This window comes from Lissotriton helveticus, chromosome 7 (genome assembly GCF_964261635.1).
Source record: "Lissotriton helveticus chromosome 7, aLisHel1.1, whole genome shotgun sequence".
NCBI classification, from domain to species: Eukaryota; Metazoa; Chordata; class Amphibia; order Caudata; family Salamandridae; genus Lissotriton; species Lissotriton helveticus.
The window spans coordinates 75506730-75533115 of record NC_136068.1 but is presented as its reverse complement, the minus strand read 5'-3'; the positions used below and the strand labels follow the sequence as shown (position 1 = coordinate 75533115).

Genomic DNA, 26386 nt, shown 5'->3' with positions numbered 1-26386 from the left:
GCCTCCCAGTCTGCCAAGATTATGTTATGCTTCCAGTTATCAGTCCAGCTCTCCTTCTCTGCATTCCTAAGCTACTGAATCGCATCAATAGTTTCCGTCATAGTCTAGCCTTTATGTCTCCATGTAAGAGAAATACTGTATTAATGTTCATAGAATATTCCTCGCACCCGCACTACATGTAGAATAATGCATGCACCAGTCTTAGAGTCTGTTAGCCTTTACCCTGATAACTTTTGGATTCTATCAACATGTTCTCTAAACATCAGATACTAGATAGGCTTTAGGTACATGTCGCTCTGACACTCCAGACTTTAGTCTCCTCTTCTAGTGCAGAAGTCATAGCCCCCAGTTCTCCCTAGTAACACGTCATTGCCAGCTTGCGCGCACCACTAGGTTAAAGGTCCCGGCTCCTCAGGTAGCCCCCTCCATGTTTCCGCCCCACTCATGACATATTCTGTTACGTTTACACCACATGTCTATGTATACGCCCTGTACACGCCTCTTGTTACACCTACTTTCTGCCTTATCTTTCGCGACTGCTACGAACCCCGCCCACTGCTACGCCTACTGTATTGACTGTAATGCAATTGTTTTAGTATATATATGTTATGCACTGTTATTAAAGTTAGCGCTCATCCAGATCCTGCCCCCGGCAGCTGCCATCCTTTCCCTGTGCAGGTTGTCCTGTTCCTGTCCTTTATGCTATATTAAAACCTGCAAACTCAAGATACCTCGAATCCTGACTTATTTATTGAGCTACCCGTTTATTGATTATTCAAAAATAGAACCGGTATTTAATTATTTATTTACCACATAATGGCGCCCGAATAGGGAATTGCCCTTTCCCCACGCGCCGGAGAAGCCACGCAGGCCTCCTGACCCTCTGCAGCCGTGACGGAACCATACCGTGCACGTGCAGATATTTCTGCTTCAAGTATCCCTCAGGCCCACGGAGGAGACGGAGCTTGCGGTCCAGCATCCAGACGAGGCGGTGGAGGAACGCGGCGAGTCCCGACCAGAGCCCAAGCCGAGAGTCCAAGGTCCGAGGTATCCGGAGGCCCACCCGTAACTGAAGTCCGAAGTTCGTAGTCCGTCGTCGTAGCAGTCCAGTCCAGTCCGAGGCCTTCCGTTCTTGCTGCCCGGTGAGTACCGTTGCTGGGGTAGTATCTAGACAGGGTCAATTAATTTGTCTCTGGTCCGTGGGTTTGGGTACGCAAATCCAACACGAAGTGTCCACCTAGGTGGATGCGGGTCCTGACGTGTCTCTTTATGGGACCGGTATGTTTCGTTCTGTTTCAGCAGTGCATCTAGTAATTCTAGTAAGTTCCGTTCTCGAGAAATTCATGTGTTCTGTTCTCAAGTATTCCAGGTAATGTTTCTGTCCGAACTGTTATTTTAATGTCATTTAATGTGTTTTCAATGTCGTGGTATGAATGATTTGTTTTTCAGTCATTATTGTGTTTATCGTATATTGTATTGTGTTCAGTATTCTAGCCTAAATCATGCCTCTGTTCTCCAAGTTACGTCAGTTAAAAACTAGAAAAGGGCTGCTCGAGGAAGCAGTCCCTGTCCCGCCTAGGGACAGTCCAGGTCATTTTATGTATCATAAGCATGGCTTAAGTGCCATAATATATCTAGATTTATGGTCTGATTATACCAGACATCTCGAAGAGAAATATAGATGGCCTGTATCAGGCACATGGGATGCCGAGTGCATCATGCGAGTAGAAGAAGCATTATGGAAAAAGAAAGCCAGACAGTCACAGAAAGATGCCATCGAGTTATGGCGCAAAGAATCTCATAAAAGAACCGAAAAAGAAATCAGAAAAGCAGAATTGAGTAGAGAATCCTCAGAGAGAGCCCAAGAAAGGGAATTAATCGAAATAGGTGAACGAGTTAAAACAGAACAGTCAGACAGACAGAGGAATGCCCTTATTAAGGGTATGTACCCTCTTCTTGCCGAGGGCTTGCCAAAAGCAACCCCAGAGGCATCCAGTAATTTCCCGCCACCATTAGTTCCAACCAAGCTACGTCATAAACCGACCGCAGCTGATATTTTTCTCTCGTCCTATTTGGACGACACAGTCCCAGAGTATGCAAATCCTGTTCCGCCAGCTCCTGTAAATAATGTAATTCCTGCTCCTCCAGCCACCGGGGCACCCGTTACAGCACCTGTTACGGTACCCCCGGTCCAGCCCACAGTACAAGTACCCGCTACATCAGTCACTCTCCCAGCCCGTACAGTACATACCGACGATTCCAGTTTAGGAGCCGCGGGGGGAGGTTCTCCTCGTACCCCGCCTCAACACAGACGTATGACGCTACATGAGCTAGCGGTACAGCGTACACCCAAATTTCAGTCCGTTGCAGATATCAAGCGAGCACTTACCGAATGCCGTTATGATCCAGTCCCAGGCGATGATGATATGGTCTTGTATTCATTGCGTGTAAGAAGGGTGACCGAGTATTTGGACACCCTGCCGAATATGAAAGGTTATTTAGACAGAATATATCATTTCATCCGTACAGGAAGAGATCCAGAAAGTATTGGCGACACCATGGTCCAAAGAAAAGTCGAGATTCAGCTCATGATTTTAAAGTTTCTAATTAACTGTTTAATAAGAGAACAAGATTATCCAGGAAAAGATCCAGAAGAAATGAAAGTCCTGACCAGGTGGAGTGACCATATAGCCGAGGGAAGGCACAAGACACTAGCTAGTATAGAGAGTATGTACAAGAAAATCCGTAAAGAAATAATAAAGTTACACGAGAAACGAGAAGCAACACAAGCAACCGAGAAAGAAAATGACTCTTCTACTGAAGAGGTAGACAGCGAGAATCCTTCCAGAATAGCGTATGTAGGTAAAACTAGACTTTCCGACCGACATTCACGTCTAGACTACAAGAAAACTGTTTCTTCTCCAGTACCAGAACAGTGTTCTCTAGAACAAGTATTTCAAGCTACCGATCACATTCTGAAATCACGAATCGGTTATAGTGAACTTAGTACCATGCATGAACAAGAACTAGCCCGATCAGCAGTCCGATGGACTACTGATTCTACCACTTTTCCAGACGAAATAGTGGCACAATCGTTTCTGAAACTGCCCCCAGCCGAGCAGCGACTGGTGGGTATGTATATGATCCAGCACCTCATCACTCTGTATGAGGGTCAGCATTCTGATCCAGGTCCGTTACATGATGTATTAAACGAGTTACTACAGTATAGATGGAAAGGTCTAGGTACCGATTTAATTAGTGTCATTCTAGAACAGCGCCACAAATACCGAACGTTCCTGAATCCGCATTTTGTCCCCCCGAAAGTAAACCATTCTATATAGACAGACAGCATCCGTTACGAGAAGTACACCCAGTTAGGACAACGGGTGGCGATCTAGAACGAGTATTTGTTTATACCCCGATTACAAAGATGGAACTCTTAGAGATGAAAAAGTTAATTCCCTGTCACGATAAAGATCCAGCAGGGTTCCACCGTGAATTAAAAGATATGCTCCGTATGGGAGAATACACGTATCCAGATATCATCAAAATGTTAAAGGTCCTGTTGCCTGCGGGCATATATGAAAAACTCAAGGAAAAAGAATGGGAGGTGGGAGAGAAAAAGATAGATTGGACAGCTCTAGAAGCTGAAGATAACACACGTGTACCAGGTACCGGTCTAGGAGATAGATGTAAAGAATTGCCTGAACTGTTAATACAAGTTTTGCCAAGATTACTAGCCACGAAAAAGGAAGACTGGGATGCAATCTCAGCCTGTAAACAGAAACCAGACGAAGATACTAGTGATTTTTATTCTAGATTCGAGAAATGTTTTATTATTAACAGTGGTTTGAAAACAAGTAGCGAGTCATACCCTCATCTTTTTGTTACTAAACTAGTCGAGAATTCAAGCCCACAAGTTAAAAACCGAGTCCTGAAAGTCGAAAGTACCTGGCAAGCTAATACTCCGTCGCAAATGCTTCAGATGCTCCAGTATCACCAGAATAGAATCAGGGAAGAGCAAGAACACGAAAGGAAACGTATGAAAGCCACGAAAATGAAAGTATTAGTTGCACAATCTGTTCCTCAAGACAGTCAGAAGAGGGGTACGAATCAAGCCAGTCATCCTGCAGTTCCTGTTAAAGGGACCTGCAATTATTGTAAGCAGCCAGGTCATTTTATAAACGAGTGTGCAGTTCTGAAACACAACATAGCTACCGGTAAGACTAAAGAAAGACCACGTCCGCCTAGACAAGAACAGGTTTCACAGACTTCTCAGTCACCACAGAATGCACAACAGACAGTTACAGTACCGCAGCCTATAGCTGCAACACAGCATGTTACACAGCAGATGTACCAGTATGCACAGTCCGAGTATCCAGAGTACCAGCAGTATTCATGAAACAGCCTAGAGAGGGAGGTAGGCTTGCCTCTCATCGAGATACCTGTAGATCAAGAGGGTCCCTATGTACACAGTCAAGTATTAGGGAAAGACAGAAAGTTTCTGATTGATACAGGGGCAAGTAGGACTACTATCAGTCATGACGAGGTTCCAGGGGCTCCGCTCTCAGGCTCTAGAAATGTTTCCCTTGGATTTTCAGGAAAGCCAATTGTTAACGAGATTTCGAAACCAGTTTCTCTAGAAGTAGGTCCATTGTCCCGAACTACTGATTTGTTACTTACAAAGTCATGTCCAGAAAATCTGTTAGGCATCAAGACATTAAAAGAATTAGGTGCAATTATATGCTGCTCCCCAGAAGGAGTACGTCTGTTTTTACGTGACTTTAAAGGTCACTATGTATTACGTGATTTTGATCCAAGATTACTGAATGTCCCCCAGCATCTATGGGCACAAGGTCCAACTGATGTTGGTTGTATGCACATCACACCTCATCGTGTGACTCTGAAACCAGGTATAGTTTTGCCACGAATCAGACAGTACAGATTGCCACCTGAGGCTGTAGCAGCCTTATCCAAAATTATTGACGAGCTCATTGTTCAAGGAGTGGTTGTAGAAACTGACTCCAATGTATGTAATTCTCCTATCATTCCAGTCATGAAACGTACTGATCCAAATGCACCTCCAGTATATCGATTAGTGATTGACCTTCGAGAACTTAATAAATGTATCATTCCCCAGTACCCAGTTGTCCCAGATATTTCTTCCCTATTGACAGCCATTGATTCTGAAGCTACATTTTTCACTGTCATCGACCTCAAGAATGCATTTTTCAGTGTTCCCATTCATCCAGACAGCCAGTTCCTTTTCGGATTCTGTTTAAATGGAAGGAGCTATAAATTCACACGAGCTCCTCAAGGTTTCACAGAAAGTCCTAGCATTTACAGTCAAGCACTTAAGAGACAACTAGACAATATTCACATGCCAGCTGATACTGCCCTGCTCCAGTATGTCCATGATCTACTGATCACAGCCCGTTCTGAACGTGACTGCAAGCGTGCGTCACTTACAGTTCTGTATTTCCTGGCCGAGATGGGGCACAAGGTGTCCCCTTCGAAGCTTCAATTCTGTGTCCAGCAAGTGGTCTACTTAGGACACTTACTGTCCAAGAGGGGTAGGCAGTTGACACCTGACCGTATTCAGTTAATAGCGAGTCTTCCTCAGCCCAAGACCCAGAAAGAGGTACGAGATTTTATCGGCCTCACTTCTTACTGCAGACAATGGATTCCTCAGTATGCATTTCTAGCCAAGCCACTGATACAGTTAACGACACAGGAGGCAGCCGTATCGACTGTCCTCCCTTGGACCCAGGAACATACACTTGCTTTTAATGAATTAAAGAAAGCTTTATGCCAAGCTCCTGTTCTAGCTACACCGAACTACAGTAAGCCTTTTACACTTTTTGTTACAGAACGTGATGGTACTGCATTATCTGTTCTCACACAAGATCAAGCAGGACAATACAAGCCTTGTGCTTATTTTTCGAGCACATTAGATCCAGTAGCCCAGGCTCTGCCTGCGTGCCTCAAGTCAGTTGCAGCCACAGCACTAGCTATCAGACAAAGTGATTCCATAGTGTTAGGACACTCCCTGACAGTACAAGTTCCACACTCCGTGGAAGTTCTTTTAAACCGAACACAGACTCAGCACTTGACAATTGCACGTTTAACAGGTTATGAATTGACACTGTTCCAGCCACACATAGAAATCAGACGCTGCAACATTCTGAATCCCGCTACACTGTTACCGTCAGTTACTTCAAATCCTGCCACACATGACTGTGTGGAAGTTGTTAACACTATGACAAAGCCAAGACAAGACTTGACAGACATTCCATTACCTGATCCCGACCTGACACTTTATGTGGATGGTTCATGTATGAGAACAAGTACAGGAGAACTAGTAGCCGCGTATGCAGTGACTACTGAAACTGAAGTTATAGAGACACATCGTATTGACACCCTGTCCGCTCAAGCAGCAGAGCTAGTCGCTCTGACCCAAGCCTGCATACGTGCCAAGAACCTGAAAGTAAACATATACACAGATTCACGTTATGCATTCGGAGTCGTACACGACTTTGGAGTGCTCTGGCAAGAGAGAGGTTTCATGACTTCTCATGGAACCAAGATTCAGCATGGTCTTCTCATTCAAGCTCTGTTAGATGCAATACATTTACCGACAGCTATCGCTATCATGAAGTGCAAAGCACATACGAAAGTCACTGACATTATTTCCCAAGGTAACAATCTAGCAGACCGAACAGCCAAGCTTACAGCTCAGACTCCAGACATTCCAGTTAACACGACACTGACACTCACTCCAGAACAGACTACTTGTATGACAGTTAAGGACCCTACACAAGATGTCATAGATATCCAGTCACATGCTACTCCCGATGAAATCAAGAAATGGTCCGAACAAGGAGGGGTCCAAACAGATCAGGGATGGTTGACGAAGGGAAAAGCCACATGGTTTCTCCCCGACTCAATGGTTCAAGTCATTATCAATACCGCACATAGTCCTGCACATTTAGGAGAAAAAGCTATGTTAGACAGTATCCAGAACATTTGGTTCAACAAGCATTTACGAGCTGCAGCCAAGCAGAAAGTCCGTACCTGTACGATATGTTGCCAGTTTAATCCAGGTAAAAGTGTCCCGGTGGAACAAGGGGGATTCCAGCCTCCTGACCACCCTTTTGAAGTCCTCCAAATGGATTATATTCAGATGGAGCGATGTCGAGGTTTCAGGTATGTCCTTGTAGTTGTATGCGCTTTGTCCAGGTGGACAGAAGCATATCCAGTCCCAGATTACACAGCCGCGACCACTGCCAAGCAGTTGGTTCGTGAATTCTTTCCTCGTTATGGACTCCCTAGGGTCGTGTATTCAGACAACGGCCAGCCATTCTCATCTGAACTAATGAAGCATGTGTCCCTTCTGTTAGGGTACCAGTGGAAGTTCCATTGTGTGCGCCATCCTGAAGCAGCCGGTCTTGTAGAGAGACATAACCAGACATTAAAAATCCGAATTGCCAAAGTATGTAAAGAGAAAGGTGTAGACTGGCTAGTAGCTCTGCCAGTCGCTCTGTTTTACATGCGTATGGTCGCACATTCCAGATCAGGTCTGTCCCCGTACGAGGTCGTATTCGGCCGCCCCCCAAATATGTGGGGTACACCTAGACCCCGAAGTATTACCGACGTTTCCAGTAATATGCTGACAGATTACCTAGCTTCCTTGATGTCTGCCCTACACTCTTGTCGTTCACAGGTTGCCGCCGCATTTCCAGACAATACCGAGGTGAAACCGCATGAAATCGTTCCAGGAAACCTTGTCCTTGTAAGGAACTTTGATCGTTCAAGTCCGCTGGAACCTCGTTGGAAAGAGCCCAGACTAGTTCTTCTGACCACCCGCACGGCCGTGAAGTTGGAGGGCCGCAAAGGCTGGGTGCACCTGTCCCACGTCAAGAAATTCCATGGAGTTCGTGAAAAAACATTTTTAAAGGACTGTTCCATTTCTAAGGACTGCCTAAAAATTGACTCTGAATCCAAGCCTCCCCTGTTAGAGGAAACTCCGCAGCAGGAGTATAAAAAGAAACTCAGGTCTAGTAAAATAAGTCAGCCAGTTTAATTGTCTAAGTCCCCCTCGGGTGAAACGGTTAGACAGGTTTCTGACATGTATGAGATAGACCCCCATAGTGAGAGAGTTAGTCAAAACTCTATCAAATGTATCATTATTCTATGTTTTCTAATGTTTTTGAGTTTAATGGTTACCTGCACAAGTTATGCATTACATTTATGTTTTCCAATTTCTCATGTAAATAAGTTTTCTAATGCTACAGTAGAGCACACATTTAGTGATCTGCCTCCTCACGAGCTATCCTATCGCTATGCGTAATAACACGTTTATTAGAATGTTACACTATTCACACCAGACCAGCAATGCCACTAAGTGTTGGGTGTGTGGTCGACTCCCCCCTTTCCAGACACCGAAGGGAGTTCTGCCACTCTTTCCTTATCCGTTTTCACATAATGGTTCGTGTGGAGCATGGTCCACGTTAACGTCATCCTCAACTGATATGTCCCTTCTGAATAGTACATGTTTCCCAGACAAGCAAGGTCTCACCCATAGAATAGGGTTAGATCTAGAAAATGAAGTATATGATTTGGGTAATTATTCCTCGAATTTTATGGTCCTGAATGTTCAGTCCGATACTACTCCGGATCTACCTGCTATTTCAGTACTACCAGTCAAAGGCGAATTATGTGTCAGAAAGAATGGTTCCGCACATGTAGGACATAGTGATTGTACTACTATTGTCAAGTATAGTGACAGTGGGAAATCTATTTTCAAAGCCTCACGTCATTCTTATTTTGTTTGTGGTCAGACCGCATATGTTCGTCTGCCCCTCGATTGGGATGGAACTTGTTACATTGCCTTCCTACTGCCACCAGTTTTTCTAGCCCCATCCGATTATTATAGAAACACACATCTAGTACACATTAGACATAGAAGGGAGATCGAGTCCCCGATTGTCGATCAAACTGAAACTACTCTAGAACAGTATACAGACTTCAATAAAGGTTTCTTCTTCTTTATAGGACCTATCCAGAATATTAAGTTAATCCGTAGGTTAACCAGAACCCTTGAAGCAGTAGTGAATGAGACTACTTCTGCTCTAGGTAATTTAACCGAAGAGCAATCTGCTATGAGATTTGTTGTGCTCCAAAATCTTCTCGTTCTTGACGTCATACTGGCCGATAGAGGAGGAGCATGTAGAGTCATCGGATCTAGTTGCTGCATTTTCATTCCTAATAACGCGCCGTCTGTTTATTCAGCTATAACCAGACTTCATAAAATTGCCCATCAGATACACCAGAATCCAGGCACCTGGACATGGTCCGGTTGGCTCTGGAGTATAATTTCTGCCTGGGGATGGAAAGTATTGTCATTTCTAGGTATTGCAGTAATGATTATATTCAGTTGCTGCCTATGTATACAATGTGGCCCTGCGATTTGCGGCATTTGTGCTACATCTTGTATTCCTAGTCCTAAATCCCGTTCCAAGACAATTCGAGACGAGCAAATGATGCTATATGAAATGATAGATGGTATCATGAATATTGAGGTTTCCTGATGGAAACGTAGGGCACAAGGAGGGAATGTGGAAAAGTAAATTTTGCCATGTTATATGTGCCTACGTGTTCCCCATCTTATGTTATACGTGCATGATTAATATGCATATGTATTCCCCTATGATCGATTAAAGACGCAATTATAGTTGTGTCCAACTTTAGTATGCCAGTTTCCAGTTCTCGTGAAAGCTACGAGTATTAGGCCTATGTAAACCTATGTTGCCACATTTCACAGTGTGCACGTTAATTCAGTAAAAGTCCCCGTTTCTAGGCCTCAAAAGGGCCCGGATTCAGATTCAGCTCCTGTCTCCTGAACCCTCTCCGAGGAGCGATACAGCCCCCACCTGTATCCCTGACCCTTCACTTACTTCCTGCCTCACAGTGCCCGGCTCGGCCTGGCTCTGCCTCCCAGTCTGCCAAGATTATGTTATGCTTCCAGTTATCAGTCCAGCTCTCCTTCTCTGCATTCCTAAGCTACTGAATCGCATCAATAGTTTCCGTCATAGTCTAGCCTTTATGTCTCCATGTAAGAGAAATACTGTATTAATGTTCATAGAATATTCCTCGCACCCGCACTACATGTAGAATAATGCATGCACCAGTCTTAGAGTCTGTTAGCCTTTACCCTGATAACTTTTGGATTCTATCAACATGTTCTCTAAACATCAGATACTAGATAGGCTTTAGGTACATGTCGCTCTGACACTCCAGACTTTAGTCTCCTCTTCTAGTGCAGAAGTCCTAGCCCCCAGTTCTCCCTAGTAACACGTCATTGCCAGCTTGCGCGCACCACTAGGTTAAAGGTCCCGGCTCCTCAGGTAGCCCCCTCCATGTTTCCGCCCCACTCATGACATATTCTGTTACGTTTACACCACATGTCTATGTATACGCCCTGTACACGCCTCTTGTTACACCTACTTTCTGCCTTATCTTTCGCGACTGCTACGAACCCCGCCCACTGCTACGCCTACTGTATTGACTGTAATGCAATTGTTTTAGTATATATATGTTATGCACTGTTATTAAAGTTAGCGCTCATCCAGATCCTGCCCCCGGCAGCTGCCATCCTTTCCCTGTGCAGGTTGTCCTGTTCCTGTCCTTTATGCTATATTAAAACCTGCAAACTCAAGATACCTCGAATCCTGACTCTTATTTATTGAGCTACCCGTTTATTGATTATTCAAAAATAGAACCGGTATTTAATTATTTATTTACCACAGAGTGGTGTGTTACTCGCCAAAAAAGCGCTTTGACGCCTCGTCAGGGTTAGTAAGCGCTATGTAAATGCAATTAGAATACAATGTGTGCATCTGGCTGCAGAACCCTTCTGGCTTTGGCTCTGAAAGCTGCCTCCGGCTGCATGCATAGATGACTTCAACTGGTCAATTTAATGCCCTGTGCAATATCCCTGGTGCCTCAGGCATCACGTAGATCTCTGCACAAGGCACACAAATATCTCTCTGCCTGCTGGCTAGCTGGTTACATCCGAACCTGTGCATCAGGTGCATAAACCCGCGAAGCTATCTGACTGGGAGTGGATGCTATGGGTGCAGGTGACACGCTGACCTCTACATCTACACATTAGCCAGTTCGCACCTTATGTGCGTCAACGCTCTCGCCTTACAGTTAATGAACATACTACCTTTGCAGCTGGCACATTATCCCGCTGAGCTGTAGCAGGCAGGCCAGTTGTTTGTGTTCCTAGAGGAGCCGGTTTCTGATCGCCTCTCTCTCCCGAGCCACGTATAATTATGGTTCAGCCGGCGGCGCTCCGCTCCCATCATTCATTAACTGGGAGCGTGAGAGGAGCCGGCTGAAAAGAAGCCTGCCTTTGTCCCCGGGGTTTAGCATCTATCCTTTCGCTTCAGGTGTGTGAGAACTTCCTCCTCCTTCTCCCCCCGCCCCCGATCTCCATAGCAATCCCTGCGGGACTCGGCCTGGGAGGACAAACAGCGGAGCGCACGTCTCGGCAGTGCCTGCGCCGCCAGACTCACCGGTGCCCCTCCAGCAGCCGCTGGGCACCTCCAGACTCACCGGTGCGCCAGCAGCCGCCACAGCGGTGCGCCACCGAAGTCAGCGGTTCACATCCAGACTCAGAGGTGTGCCAGCAGCCGCCACAGTCAGCGGTGCACCAGCAAACTCACCAGTGCGCCACCAGACTCACCGGTGCGCCACCAGACTCACCGGTGCGCCAGCAGCCACCGTGCGCCACCAGACTCACCGGTGCAGCAGCCACCGTGCGCCACCAGACTCACCGGTGCGCCACCAGACTCACCGGTGCGCCACCAGACTCACCGGTGCGCCACCAGACTCACCGGTGCGCCACCAGACTCACCGGTGCACCAGCAGCCACCGTGCGCCACCAGACTCACCGGTGCGCCAGCAGCCACCGTGCGCCACCAGACTCACCGGTGCGCCACCAGACTCACCGGTGCGCCAGCAGCCACCGTGCGCCACCAGACTCACCGGTGCGCCAGCAGCCACCGTGCGCCACCAGACTCACCGGTGCGCCACCAGACTCACCGGTGCGCCAGCAGCCACCGTGCGCCACCAGACTCACCGGTGCGCCAGCAGCCACCGTGCGCCACCAGACTCACCGGTGCGCCAGTAGCCGCCACAGTTAAATCTGGGCGCCACCACACTCACCTGTATCCCAGCAGCCGCCACACTCACCGGTGCCCCAGCAGCCGCCGTGCGCCACCAGACTCACCGGTGCGCCACAGTGACAACGTGAGCCAACCCAGTCAACATGTGCGCCAGCAGCCACCGTGCGCCTCCAGACTCACCAGCGCAGCCACGGCCACCACAGTGAACAGTGCGCCACCAGAATCACTTGTGCCCGCAGCCCCAGCAGCAAACACAGTCCAGGGCGCGCCAGCAGCAACCGTTGCACCAGCTACAGCCCTGTACCGTGCCCTATCCACCAGTGCGCCTCCGTAGTATCTGATGCGCAACCACAGACACCGGTGCGCCCGAAAGGCACCGGTGCTCTACTAAGCTTCTCGTGCACCACCACAGCGAACCATCCGCCATCAGGAGGGGCTCAAACGACAGCGACCTGCCCGAGCCTGGGCGTCTGCCTCGGGTGGACACGTTCCGGCAGGTCCACGCACCCTGCGCCTCTCCTCCTGGGTCCCCATCACCTGCTGTGGACGCAGGAGCTCCGGGGCGCCCTTCTGGCGTCGGTGGTACCACGGGAAGTGAGTGCCTCGTTAGCCACAGCTCCTGCATGCCCCGGATGTCGGCAGTGCTCCCACCACTGCCCAGGTCAGCAGCACCTGCAAGGGTCACCAGAGTCCCGGCGACGGGGCTCAGGCCGCAGAGCCACCCCCGGTGCTCCAAATCCCAACAGGTGAGTACCTCCGACAGTCCGCGGCCTGTGCTGTGGGAGGTGTGCAGGTAACACTGTGCTGCTGGGAGCGGTGACGTGGGAGGCTTGGAAGGGGTGGGCTGGTGGCTCCGCCCCCACTGGAGCTAACGGAGAGCCACTCTCTGGCACCGGCGCAGGCGGTCCTCCCCCCTGGGTGGGCGTGGCAGCGGTACCTTGGCACCAAGGTGTGCGGGAATTGGCAGCTAATACGGCCGGACATGCCCGTTTAGTTCTCCTTTCTCCTGCTCTCTCTAACACTCTAGAGTTTACTGTTTCCAGCGCGTACACTGAGGCAATCTGTCTGTCTTTCCCTCGTCTCTTGTGAGCCAACTCGCGTTTCCTCTCCCCCTTTCACCCTTCCTGTTCTCCCTCTCGCCCTCATTTTGTCTTTTGGCCTCCCCACGTCTCTCTTCCATGCGTGCGCTTTCCTGAGCGCTCTCTCTCTAGTTCTGCACTCTCTCCTTCCTTCTCTGTCACTCTGTCTGTCACGTCTCCCTTTTGTTGACTCGCTCTTCTCGCTGCGTCTCTCAAAAGCCTGCTGACTCGTTCTGGCAAGACCCGGCACGCCTGTCTCTCGCCGGCGAGACAGCCCGTTCCCGACAGGAATTCTGGGATGTCCTCCCTCCCTCCCTCACCTGGCTGCCAGGCTGACTTCTAAAGAGTGAATGACTTGGCAAGGACTCGGGGATCCGCTCTCTCACTGTCGGGTAAACTTTGTTTTATAACGCTTTAACGCACCTGCTTCCAAGCGCTTTCTCGCGTGTGAGCCTGTGGGGGATGTCTGGAGATATTTACTGGCTCTGTAGGCACCGTGGTGGTTGTGGAGGGCCTTTAAAGAAACGTAGCGGTGCGTTTCGGCTCTTTTTGTGAATCTGGAGGGAGTGAGTGCCCTGTCAGTCCATCGGTGCCAACCCTCTTCAGGTGCCCGGCCGCAACCCAGCAGCGGGCCCGAGGTTTCTCGTCTCTAGGTCTTGGCTACAGACAGCTTTAGGTAGACCTGTTGTTTTCAATAATAATGTACTTAGGTTTGGACTTTGTGTCGACCCATTGGTCATTATTACATGTGGAGAAGGAAAACCGGGTCCTGTCACCAGTTGGGTAGCAAAACAAAGCCAACATTGGGTGCAGAAGGGCACCCACTGTAAAGTAGTGGGCCCTAGGGCCACATACTAGATAAAAAGACAGCATGGACACACAGTTATGGTGGGTGTAACTGGCCCAGAGCATGGACACAAGGTTATGGTGGGTGTAACTGGCCCAGAGCATGGACACACAGTTATGGTGGGTGTAACTGGCCCAGGGCACGTGTGCCCGGCCCCTTTTATCAGCAGGGCCACCTGACTGGTGACGTCTGTGTTGGATGGGTGCTGGCACAGCTCCTGGGTAGCGGCCCCTGCAAGGCATGTCCTGCAGGACACTACCTTCCTCCCAAAATCCAAAAGAAAAACAACATCCAGCCTGTGGAAACAAAACTACAATAAACTGGATACCACGTGGTGCTTCAGTCTCTAGAGTCAATCAGCAGGACAGTAGTTATGTTATGTTAACAAGGTTTTGTATAGCGCTCGTACACCCAGAGGTTTCATGGCGCTGACTGACAGGTGCTAAAGAGGTAGGGGAAAATTAAGCATGAGCCTGGGTGAACAGCCAGGTTTTAAGTTGTTTTCTAAATATCAGGAGGTTGGTTCACGGAGCGGATTTCTGAGGGAAGGGAGTTCCATAGTTTGGAGGCAAGAGTGGCAAACCTGCGGCCTGGCGTTGGAGTTTATAAGGGGGGATGGTCAGGAGATTTTGATTAGCGGACCGGAGGTTGCGGGAGGGAGTATATCTAGGCAAAAGGTCGTTGATGAATGGGGGGCTGCGGGCGTGTAGGGATTTGAAGATGATGCAGGCCGTTTTAAATGTGACTCGTTGTTTTAGTAGGGGCCTTGCTGACTGCCAGTGTGGCAGTCGATGGATCAATCTGGCTGCCTGATTTTGAGCCATCTGAAGGCGCTTACTGAGGGCGACAGGGAGGCCCAGATAGATAGAGTTGGCGTAATCGAGGTGTGACAGTACGAGAGCTATCACCACCTGGATCAGGGCTGGCTGGGTGAGCATCCGGCTTATCTTCCTGATCTTACGGAGCTGGAAGAAACAAGTGGACACAACTTTGCTCACTTGGGTTTTCAATGACAGGTCTTTGTCAATGAATACCCCCAGGCTTTTGACCGAGATGGAGGGAGTGGGAGGAGAGCCAAGCTCTGGTGGCCAATAGTGCGGGCCCCAGATAGTTGGCTTTTACCATTAAGGACCAGTTCGGTCTTGCCGGGGTTTAATTTCAGCTGGTTGGAGTCCATCCAATGACGGATGTAGAGCATAGTGCTCTGAAACGCCTGGATCGATTCAGAAGAGTTGTCGATGGTGAAGATGAGTTGGAGGTCGTCAGCATAGTTGAAGGTGACGGCTTTAGATGTTTTGAGGGACTGAATCAGGGGGAGCATGTAGAGATTGAACAAAAGGGGGGACAGTGAGGAGCCCTGGGGGACCCCGCAGGAAGTGTGCAATTTGCGGACTGAGAAAGGGGCCAGGCAGACGGCTTGGGTACGGTTGCTGAAGAAGGACCTGATCCAGCTATACTGAGTTGCAGATGCCGGCCTGTTTGACACGGTCGAGGAGGATGTTATGATCGACCGTGTCAAACGCTGCCGAGAGGTCCAATAGGACCAAGGCCTGGGGAATTCCTCTATCTGCATTGTGGCGGAGGGAGTCCAAGACAGCATTGATGACTGTCTCGGTAGAGTGTGCGGGTCGAAATCCTGCTTGGAAGGGGTCCAGAAAGTTGGATTGCTCGATAAAGTTTGAGAGATGTGAGGTAACGTGAGCCTCAAAATACCTTAGCCAGGTAGGGGAGGAGGGAGATTGGCGTGTAATTGGATAGAGTGGAGGGGTCGGCCCCTGGCTTTTTTAAGAGGGGTACAACGACTGCCTCTTTGAAGGTTTTAGGGACCGCGCCTTGGGATAGTGATGCATTGAGAAATGTCAAGATCGGAGGGTGTGTTTTCGCGTGCTGAACTTGACAAAGCCACGTTCAGCACGAGAAAACACGCTTGGATGGTCATATCAAACTACAAAACTCTCACTGCAGCCCCATACCTAACAATTACATTTCCAGCTTACAGAAAACAAAAATTAATGGGGCTCCGTCTGGGAAATCTTCCATCAACTATGGACCAACCAATTTGGGTGCATGACGGACCCAAAATCTGTAGACTATGTGGGAGCAGCAAGGAGGACTTTATCCATCTAGTTTGCATCTGCCCGAATTTAGCCCAAGCACGAGCAGTCTTCCTAAAAAAGGCAATGAACGAACGAGGCATAAGAACGCGTAGATCGGCGATTATGTCAACTTTGAACCCAACAGACACCCGTTTGAACTGTTTATTATTAAAGTTCCTCGTGGCTCACGCCCAAGCGTTAAAACAGAACCAGGCACCCTGCCCACATAAGGAAAACATAACTGCGGTAGTTTTGTGAGAGGGCTCTTTTGAACCTAATAACATGTAAATATCAGAACTCTTGGAACTATAAACTACATGGATTGCTTAATTGTTCTCAAAAAACAAAGCGTTGTACCAAACTCAGAATGTTTTAGAATGAATTAATAGAGAATTTATCCATACAAAAGGAAATTTTTAATGAGTAGTTGATTTTATAAAATGTATTGTTATGGTTTTAATTAACTGAAACAATAAAAAACTTTTTCACTTTCACTTTCAGAAATGTCAAGATCGGAGGGGATAGTGCTGAAAATATATTTTTTAGGATGTGGGGGGGACAGCATTCTCAGGGAGAGCCAGATTTTACCCTGGTCAGGAGGGCTTGTAGGGGTGGGAAGTGATCTAGGAAACAGGTGCTGGGAGCAAGTGCGGGCGGGGAGAATGAGGGATCTATGACAGGGATGCTGGATTTAATGGTGGCAATTTTGTCGAGAAAGTATTGATTAAGGGAGTTGCATAGGTCCTGGGTGATCAATGGCTTGATCAAGATTCTTTCAGTGGACATATGGGCTGTATATCTGAGCTTTTTGTAGTGCATACACATCTCTTACATGCAGTTTGGAAAACTCAAAAAACGACCTCCACCTGCGTGGTACCCTGACTCGAGCCCTGTCTTTATTTTATTTTCAGCACTCCATCGGTTTTCTTGCTCACGCCTCCTATTTTTCCTGTCTCCCACAAGCACTTTCTTTTTATTCCCCCCTCTCAATGAAAATTGAAATGAAAGTGATATTTGTAAAGCGCTCTACCACCCATGCCTGATTGCTATCCATGTATGTGCATTTGTCTATACTCATGTGCACATGTGTAATTTACAAATACATTGCCAAAGACAATAGATCAGCCTTTTAGAACCTAGATCTATTGGCTTTGCCAAGGCTTGTTTTATTTGCTTGGGTTTATCTTCTGAGGGGAGATGGATGTTTGTTTGATAAGTAGGCTTGGGTGGAGTGATTTCGGACCAGTCGGTGGTGTTTGATGCTGTTGCACATACTGGTCACGTTATTCCACCTACTAGAGGTATTTAATACCATTAATTGTGTGGTGTTAATGTGCCGTGTTATTGGACATGTGAACCTATGGGCGGTCTATGATAGTATTGATCATGGACAGTGTTACTGTGGAGTGTTATTGGACCTATCTGTTGTCTTTAAAAGTGTTCATTAAGATATATTCATATTGAAGGTTATCTAATCGATTGGTGATCTTTGATACTATTGGTAAAAGGGCGTTACTGTGGAGGGTCATTGCACCTGTCAGCAGCCTTTGATGCTGTTGTTTATAGGGGTTCTTACTGTTGAATGGTATTGCCTCTGCTGGAGGTCTTCGACACCATTGATAATGAGGTGTGAGTGCGCTGTGTTATTGGACCATTGGGTGGCCTACAAGAGTATTGATTTTGGATGGTGTTACTGTGGAGTGTTGTTCGACCTATTCATGAACTACAGAACTGTTCCATACGAGTGTTTTAGTGTTAAACGATATTGCATTTATCAATAATCTTCAATACTATTAATCATTTCCCGTGAAACTTTGGATTGTTATTGAACCTATTGGCAGTCTTAAATGCTATTACTGTAAAGTGTTATTGGACATATCAATGGTTATTGGACCTATCGTGGGTTTCAATAAGAGTGATCATGGGGTGTAGCAGTGGAGTGTTATTTTACCTATCAATAGTGATCAGAACCATTCATCATGGGGTGCAACTCTGGAGTGGTATTGGACCGATCAATAGTCTTAAGCACTGTTTATCATGGGATGTTACTGTGAAGCGTTATTGGACCCATCAGTAGCCCTCAATACTGTTGATCTCTTAGTGTTACAAATGAGTGTTATTGGATGTCCAGATCATGCGTTGGAGTGTTATTGTACCTATAAACGGTCTTCGATACCATTCGTCGGGTGGTGTGATAGTTGAGTGTTAGTGGCCCTATCAGCAGCCCTCTAAGCTATTCATTATGAGGTAGTACTGTGGAATGTTACTGGCCTCACCGATGGGCTTTAATGTTATTGATCATGGGACGTTACTGTGGAGTGCTATTTGATCTTTCAGCTGCCCACAATACTGCTGATCACTTGTTGTTACAGTGGAATGTATTTGGACCTCCGGACAACCTTTTTCTTATAGATCATGAGTTGCTACTCTGATGCTTGGCACGTGTAAATGAGCCATGCTAAAGGGGGATGTCCCAACCCGTACGGAAGGACCTCATAGTCAGTAGTCCCCAAGTGAAGGCCGTGGGCTGGGCCTTTGCCATTTCTTGTGTGAGGTTTTGCTTTGGCAGTATTCTAGTCAGCTGGGTCATAGCAAGGACCTGACAGCAAGGCCACCAAACAACAATGGTGTTCATGCCTATGCCTCATTTCAAGACAGCTTAAGGATTACATTCCAGGTCAAATGTATGACACACCAATTTGCCAGTCTGAGACACTGTTTGCGATTCCCAATGGGGTTGCAAATTGCATGCCTCATGCATATTAATGAGGCTGTCACAATTAGTTACCCCATTGGGAATGGCTGGCACTTCCAGGGATGGTGGCCTGCTGGCTTCAGCAGACCACCATGTCTGGGACTGCTTTTAAATAAAGCAGTTTTTTAGGTTGAGCCTAGCGGCAGCGCTCACGCGCTGCTTGTTCTGCGAGGCATGCAGTAGTTGAGTATCCTGTGGAAGCCTCGCCTTCTCTCCACCCATATTTTTGATTGGCTGGTGTCATTGTCCTTGGTAGATGCGGCTTCCGATTGATAATGAGGCTTGTTAGTCCCTCCTTGTTACCGCCTTGTCGACATTTGTTACCTCCCATGAGGAGTGGATCTTTTACTTGTGGCGTTACACGGTCTCCTTCATGAGCCGGCCAGCACAGCGGTCCGCTTTCACTTTAGTGGCCGCGCTTGTTTATTTAATTAATTTGACACGTGGGCCGAAAGGAGCGTTTCTTCTCACTAATCTAATAAGCATTTGCAATGCAATAGGTCTCGCATTTATGCAAGTTTGACCTATTGACGTTTCAAATAACAATGCCTTTTACTTTTGTTTTTAAAACATAAATAAAAGTGTTTTTGAGTGTTTTTTTGAACATGGAAATAATAGATTGAATAAAATGAATTGAACTGGAGAAAAAGTATGGTTTAAACGCAAGAGAAATTGTAAAGAAATGACAGATATTTATGAACTCGATTCATTGGATTTAATCCAGAATCTGGCTAAAAAATGTGCGGCTTTTGTGATTCCGACCCAGGGACCACCGTACTTGTAGATATTGTTTGAGCGCAATGAGACGAGCGCGGTAAAAGCCAGCACGCCATATAAGTTGAATATGTGACTTTGAAACAGTACAAGAAAAATTGAAAAAGAAAGGAGTGCATCTCATACCGAGTAACTCACACATCTGTGTTACATGCCATGTGTACTAAAGCCACCTGACGGGTTGTTTTCAAAAGCCTATTTTATTAACAACAACAACACCACTACCACTACCACCAGCCCCACCACCACCAGTACCACTACTACCAGTACCACTACTACCACTACCAGTACCACTACTACCACTGCCACCACTACCACAACTATCAGTACCACCACTTCCAGGACTACCACCACTGCCACTACCAGTACCACACCAACCACCAGCAGTACCACCAGTACCACCACCACCACCACCACCACCAGTACCACCACCATCAGTACCACCACCATCAGTACGACCAGTAACACCATCACCAGTACCACCACTACTACCAGTACAACCACCACCAGTACCACCAGTAGCATCACCAGTACAACCAGTACCACCACCACCACCACCAGTACCACTATCAGTCTCACCACCAGTACCCCTAACTCAACAATAACACCACCAGTATCAGTACATCCACCACCAGTAACACTACCAGTACTACCAGTAACAGTACCACCACCAGTACTACCATCACCAGTACTACCATCACCAGTACCACCAAGACAGTACCACCACGACAGTACCATCACTACCACTACCATCACTACCAGTACCACCACCACCACTATCAGTACCACCCCCACCACCACTACCAGTACCACTACCAATACCAACAACGCCACCACCCCCAGTACTGCCACCACCACAGTACCACCACCACCACCACCAGTACCACCACCACCAGTACCACCACCACCAGTACAACCATCAGCAGTACCACTAGTACACCACTACCAGTACCACAACAACCACCAGTAACACCACCACCAATACCACCACTACCACCACCACTAGTACCACCACAGCACAACCAGTACCACCAGCACCACCACCAGTCCCACCACTAGTACCACCACCACCACCACCACCACTAACTCCACCAGTAACACCACCAGTACCACCACCACGAGTACCACCACCAGTACCGCCGCCACCAAGACCAGTAGTGTATTGCATTGTAATTGTATTTGTATAGCGCTTACTATCCCTGACAAGGGTCTAAGTGCTTTTTTCGGCGAGTAGCCCGCTACTAGGGGACCCATAGAGCATTAGTGTTGAATTAGTATAGTAAAACATGCACATAATTGGCTGTAACTAGGTTTGATAAAGCTCAACCCGGAAGAGTCAGAACTGATTGTTGAGGGCTCCGAGAACCTCCTTGAATTTTGTCCGGATCAGTATGGGCTGCCACCAGTGACGTAGTCATCCCCTTCCTGTGACCCTCAATGTGACCCAGAAGCTACCAGACTCAGCTTCCGGTGCGAATCTCATTTTAACGTGCAATGTAAAATTATATGTTTAAACCCTCAAGACGGTATGGACAACTTTGCAGCCTGTGAAGTTTCAAACTTTGCCTCCTCCAAATGAAAACCGAGACTTCTGAAAGCTCAATGTAGCATACATCCGTATCTGACATTAAATAAAACGGTTCTGCGTAAGACGTGCGTCACTGATTTCCGCTTCCTTCTGGGCAGCACTGCCGTCGTGCATGGATAAGTTCTGCAAAGGGACACTTATAAAGGAGCACAAACACAGCTTTCATTTCCCCGCGTGGCCAATCCTGGAAAGTTGTCCAAGATGTCAATTGGGGGCTTCACAAAATGTTACCAGTGAAAATAAAACCGAGCACTCTTAGTTCATGATTCTTGTTTGGATGTAAACATTGTTATTTGCATACATATCGTGACTTGTAATATGTCATTGTTGTTGTAAAGTAAGGCTCTAATACCACTTGGTGAAGTGGCGCTATAAAAAAACACTGCAAATAAAAATACATCAATAAATAGTTGTCATAGCTGCAGTGGTGAGGAACATATTTTCATGTTTGAGAGCTTCTTCCAGGCCAGGAAAGACCCTTTTGCCACTTGCATTTTCTTGGTGGGCTGCAGGCTGGGGGGCAGCTTTCACTGAGGGTGGGAAAACACTTTTTCCAGGAATGCTCATTTTTTCAAGTCTGGTCTTGGTGGAGCATCTAGAGAATGGGCGGAGCCCTAAACAGTCAGCCTTCCACACTATAATCCTTGGGTGTAGCTGGCAATAGTGCAGCAGGTGCAGTGGCACCAGGGGGCATGAGAAGCCACTTCACCAAAATGAGTGGCTGCATGTACTACAAAATCAGGGAGGCCCAGCTTCCCTGCTTGCATTAAGGCCCATGATGCCCTGGCTAGGCTCCTGACTGGTCCAGGTCTCAGGATTGCCCTCCGTCCATCGCTCCCTGAATGTCTGGCAAGAAGGCTTTGTCTAAGACCGAACTCAGCAGCTCGAATACCGATTTATCTTTATTGCTTCACGCGCTAGTTTTCTGGCTGTGCTGATTATTTACATTTTAAATGGTGGGGTTCATTCAGTATTAGGAACATGTGAAAAATTGTGGCTCCCAAGACGAGGGGGCATCAGATACGCACATGCCACGGTAGAAGCTGGTATCCTGGCACGCCCTTGATAACAGCTGCCCTTGATAGCCCTAACACAGTCTTGCCACTTCTAGCTTCACAGGTTATGAAGCCAGTGGCAGCAAAAGGAAGTACACAGGATTCAAGGCCTTTTTAGGTCTCACTTGACCTGTTAATGACTTCTTTATCCTACACCTAGAGAAAGCATTGGCTGCACACAGAGGGGCCTTTCTCTCATCTCATGATATGGTCGGTTTGGTGTTTCATTCCACCATCTAGGAAGTATGCCTTGGAATTCACGAGGGGCTCTCCTCAAATCGGAAAAGTACACAGTTATCACAGTGTTTGTCCCACTCAGTTCTTTCTCTCCTATATACCTTCTGTTCCCAAAACGATACCCTTTTCTTACTCTTTTCTCCCAGCATTGGAAAAGCCAAGCGGTCTGACTTTAATCTGCTAAACAACATCTGTATGTAACTCTTGCAAACAGCATTTGGTCATGTCTGTGTTTACCAGCAACAGCAGGGCCCGCTTTAGGGCAGTGCGACTGGGGTATTCTTCTAATTTCTATTGTTTTTAACATTATTGCATATGTCACGGAAGGAGTACAAGAATTAGATAGAATACATTGTATACTGTGCTCCTAATGGTTTTAATGATTTTCTGAATACATTTGTACTTTCTTACATATGTTTTTTATTTGTTTGATTACATTTACTCTTTGTTCATTTTCATCTGACCGGTGTGTAAAGGGTGTTTGAGGCAAATTGATGTATTGTGATATTTACCCAAAGGGGACTGTTTTCAAGACTTTGGTCTCGACTGAGGCAGCCGCACTGGGCGCTGACCTGGGGAGGGGGCAGAGCTGTGTTTAGCAATAACTTACGATTTAAGAACACCTTTAGCAGAGTTCCCTGTGTGTCCAGTTTTCAGGCAGCATTACAAATGTTGTCATGATAACTCTAGTGATTAATGTTCCTGCTAGAGAGAGAGATCAGAGTTTTGTCTAGGGTCAGTTGCGACTCACCATAAAGAAGCGTAGAGGGTTAATATGCCGGCCTCAAAAAACGCATACCACCCCAGTCTTTCATTATCTATTCCTAATGTTGCTGAAAAGTGTTTGTTTGGGTAGATATGCATTCTTATTAGTAAATCCAGCCTTTACTAGTGTCTTAAAACAAAGTGAGAGAGTGGCTATGGAGAGGTGAGGGGCACTTTTGCCTGGTGGTCATGAGGGCATCCGAGGAGATGTTCATGGGGGCAAAAATGATTGTCGCACCGGGCGCCGACAGCTACAAAGCCGTCCCTGAGTGATAGCACAAAAAGCCAGACCTATTGGATTTGCCAATGCTTGTTACTTTCTGTAATCTTCAACGATTGCCCCTACCCTAATCTTTCAGCAGTAAATAGTAGGAGATGAGGGGCTAAGAGGGTCAACCTGTTGATGTCATCAGGGGTTAAAGGGTACATGATTTCATTTCTTCTACCGTAGCATTTTGGAGAATCGAAGTCCATGTCCTTGATAAGTTTGGATTCTACTTTCTGGCCCTTTTGCAACTGCAGGGACAGGTCTTACAGTGTCCGACATGTAGAGTACTGGAGTTTTCCAACTTGTCTCTAATGGGTTCAGGCTTCCGGTGTGGGCACTTCTCTGTCTAACACAGAAGTGTTGTCTCTTAGAAGTGCCCGTGTTGGTTAACCTGTTTTTATTCTTTTTTTATATTTAACAAGTAGTATTTTGAGCCCTGTTGTGATAAAGTGAGTTTTATCTAAGGGAAGGACCATTGTTGGGTGATCGTGTACCGCGGAGGAAGTAGAGTTGCTTTTTGCTATTCCATTTTTTTTTTTTTTTTAAACCTTTATTGAAAGACACGTATCAGCACAAGCGCAGGCCTACAACCACAGGGGCCGGCCGCAAAACCAGGAGAGTCAAAGAGTAGCAACAGCAATGTATACGGTAAAAAGAATACAGGATCGACATGGAATAAAATCGCTACACAGTAAGCGCCAGGATAAAAAAGGTTTCATTTTATGATTTAGAGAGGAGGCAGCAGCCATATCTACCAGGGCGTCATGCAACATATACAGAAAAAGAGGGGGGGGACAATCAGTCAAATAACCGCAGTAGGGCGAGGCCCAAAGACATCCCATGCCCATCAAAGGGTTCAAATACAAAAGACAAATCATAGCAAACAGTTGAATGGGAGCCACATAGACAGCCCTCCCGCCCCGAAACAGGAGAAAGTGCAGACACTTACGAGACGAAGGAGAAAAAACAAAGGGACATAGCCCACCCCGAGAAAGAAAGCGAAAAAGGACCATAGAATACAACAAACTAAAATAACAAACACCCCCCCCCACCCTACATCACTGTAATGGCTATGGCCTACCCCACTAAACAGCGTGCCTGTCGCCCAGAGTCACCCGAAATATAGAAGAAGAGAAAGGGAGTAATAACGGAGAAAGAAAAAGGAGAAAGAGAGAGAAAGAAAGGAAAAGAAGAGAAAAGGGAGAGAGGAGCCGGCGATCGAATACAGAACACCTCCCCACCCGCAACAACGGATCACTAATCGAGGTCAAAGAGGATACTGAGAAAAGTCTACACAGAGGATGGAAACAGGAACTGTCCAAACAATGAGGCCCGGAGATGCCATTTAACAAAACGAAAGTCCCGCAGGCACCCAGACATGATCACCCCTGTCCACTTCTATGAAGAGCAGAGCTGCCAGACCCCGGCACGGCCAAGAAACAGCATGATACAGTGCGTCCATACCAGTCAGGGAAAGCAAGTGGGATCTGCACGAAACACCGTCCCGGCCAACAAGAAGCAATCAGGAAAATTCGGCAGCAGTCAGAATGCAAAAGTACACCAAAGATCCACGTGGCCAAGCACAAAATCCAGGCAGTACAGCATGAAGCAAAGAAATCAGGATGTAGGAAACACTGCAGCATCGGCACCGGGTCCACTTGATCCCACAGAATCGAACACTCAGCCGGAGATCCCAGCACAGCGGCTGGAGGAGTCTCAGCAATCCCAACTCGGGGAGACGACACCGCGTCACAAAATGGCGGAGCAACCATGGCGGAGATCCGCAATTCCAAGTCCCGGCATTTCAAGGACAGGTCGATCTGCAGAGTCGCCAGGGCAAGCAAGACAGCACTTCGTGTAGGGGCCGCCCAAATCAAACGAGGTCCGGGGAGAGCAAATGCAGCAACGTCCCTGTCTCCAGGAGGAAGACACTCCGAGGGGCCATCCGCCATCTTGAGCACAACACCCGCCGCCATTGTCGCATCCGCCTCAAAGTCCACCAGGAGTGCCGGAGGCCCCAGGACACAGAGCCGATCCGCGGCGGATGGCGCTCGGCGGAGAAAGGAGAGTCACCAGAAGAACGGGCGTGCTCCCCACAACACTCGGGGGAGCCCTGCACCGGATCCCAGGCGGGACAATCAACAGGAGCGGGCTTCTCACCCGAGGGGTGCCGGACAGCGCGGCTTCTCTTCTTCGGTCCGGCAGGCAATCGGGCATACGGGGCGGTCCACCATCGGGGGTGGGCCCGCTCCGGCGCTTCCGGCTCGCGGCTCTCAGGCTCCTACCATCGGGTCTCTCCACCGGTTCCGGACCGCCGGCACTCCGAACACCTCCGGGCAGACACTGCACTCGAGGCCCCGGCGTCAGGGCCGGGAAGGCCAGCAAGACGACACGGGCAGAGCGCAGAAACCACTGCACGCCAGAGCCCCGGAAACAGACGGTAAGTGAAGGCTCTTCCTTGGTAACCGAATTCGGAACACCCCGAACAGGATGAAAGACAGGATAGGTGGCGGGGAGGAAGGGATCTCGGAGCGAGGCGTTTATGCGACTGTTCCGATCGCCATCTTGGCTCCTCCCCCGCTTTTTGCTATTCTTGCTATGGAGTGTTAGCTCGCTGCCTCCTTCTAAAGTGTACTGATAAGTACGTGGCGGTTGAGTAAGTCGTATATTTGGCTATGTGGAAGTTTTATTACGCAAGCAGATTTTTCCATAGATTATTGACCTTAAC

At 47.7% G+C, this 26386-nt stretch overlaps 2 protein-coding genes across 2 annotated transcripts in view; both read left to right on the top strand.

The window, feature by feature from the left end:
- LOC144768106 (tyrosine-protein phosphatase non-receptor type 6-like) overlaps window positions 1-26386 on the top strand; it is an 848841-nt gene that overhangs the window by 566274 nt on the left and 256181 nt on the right. The gene's annotated exons all lie outside the window — the stretch shown is intronic.
- The window catches only part of LOC144768104 (tyrosine-protein phosphatase non-receptor type 6-like), a 269710-nt gene continuing 256181 nt past the window's right edge, over window positions 12858-26386 (top strand). The window contains exon 1 of the mRNA XM_078651506.1: window positions 12858-12940. The gene's annotated coding sequence lies outside the window, so the exon portion shown is untranslated. The remainder of the gene's footprint in view (window positions 12941-26386) is intronic.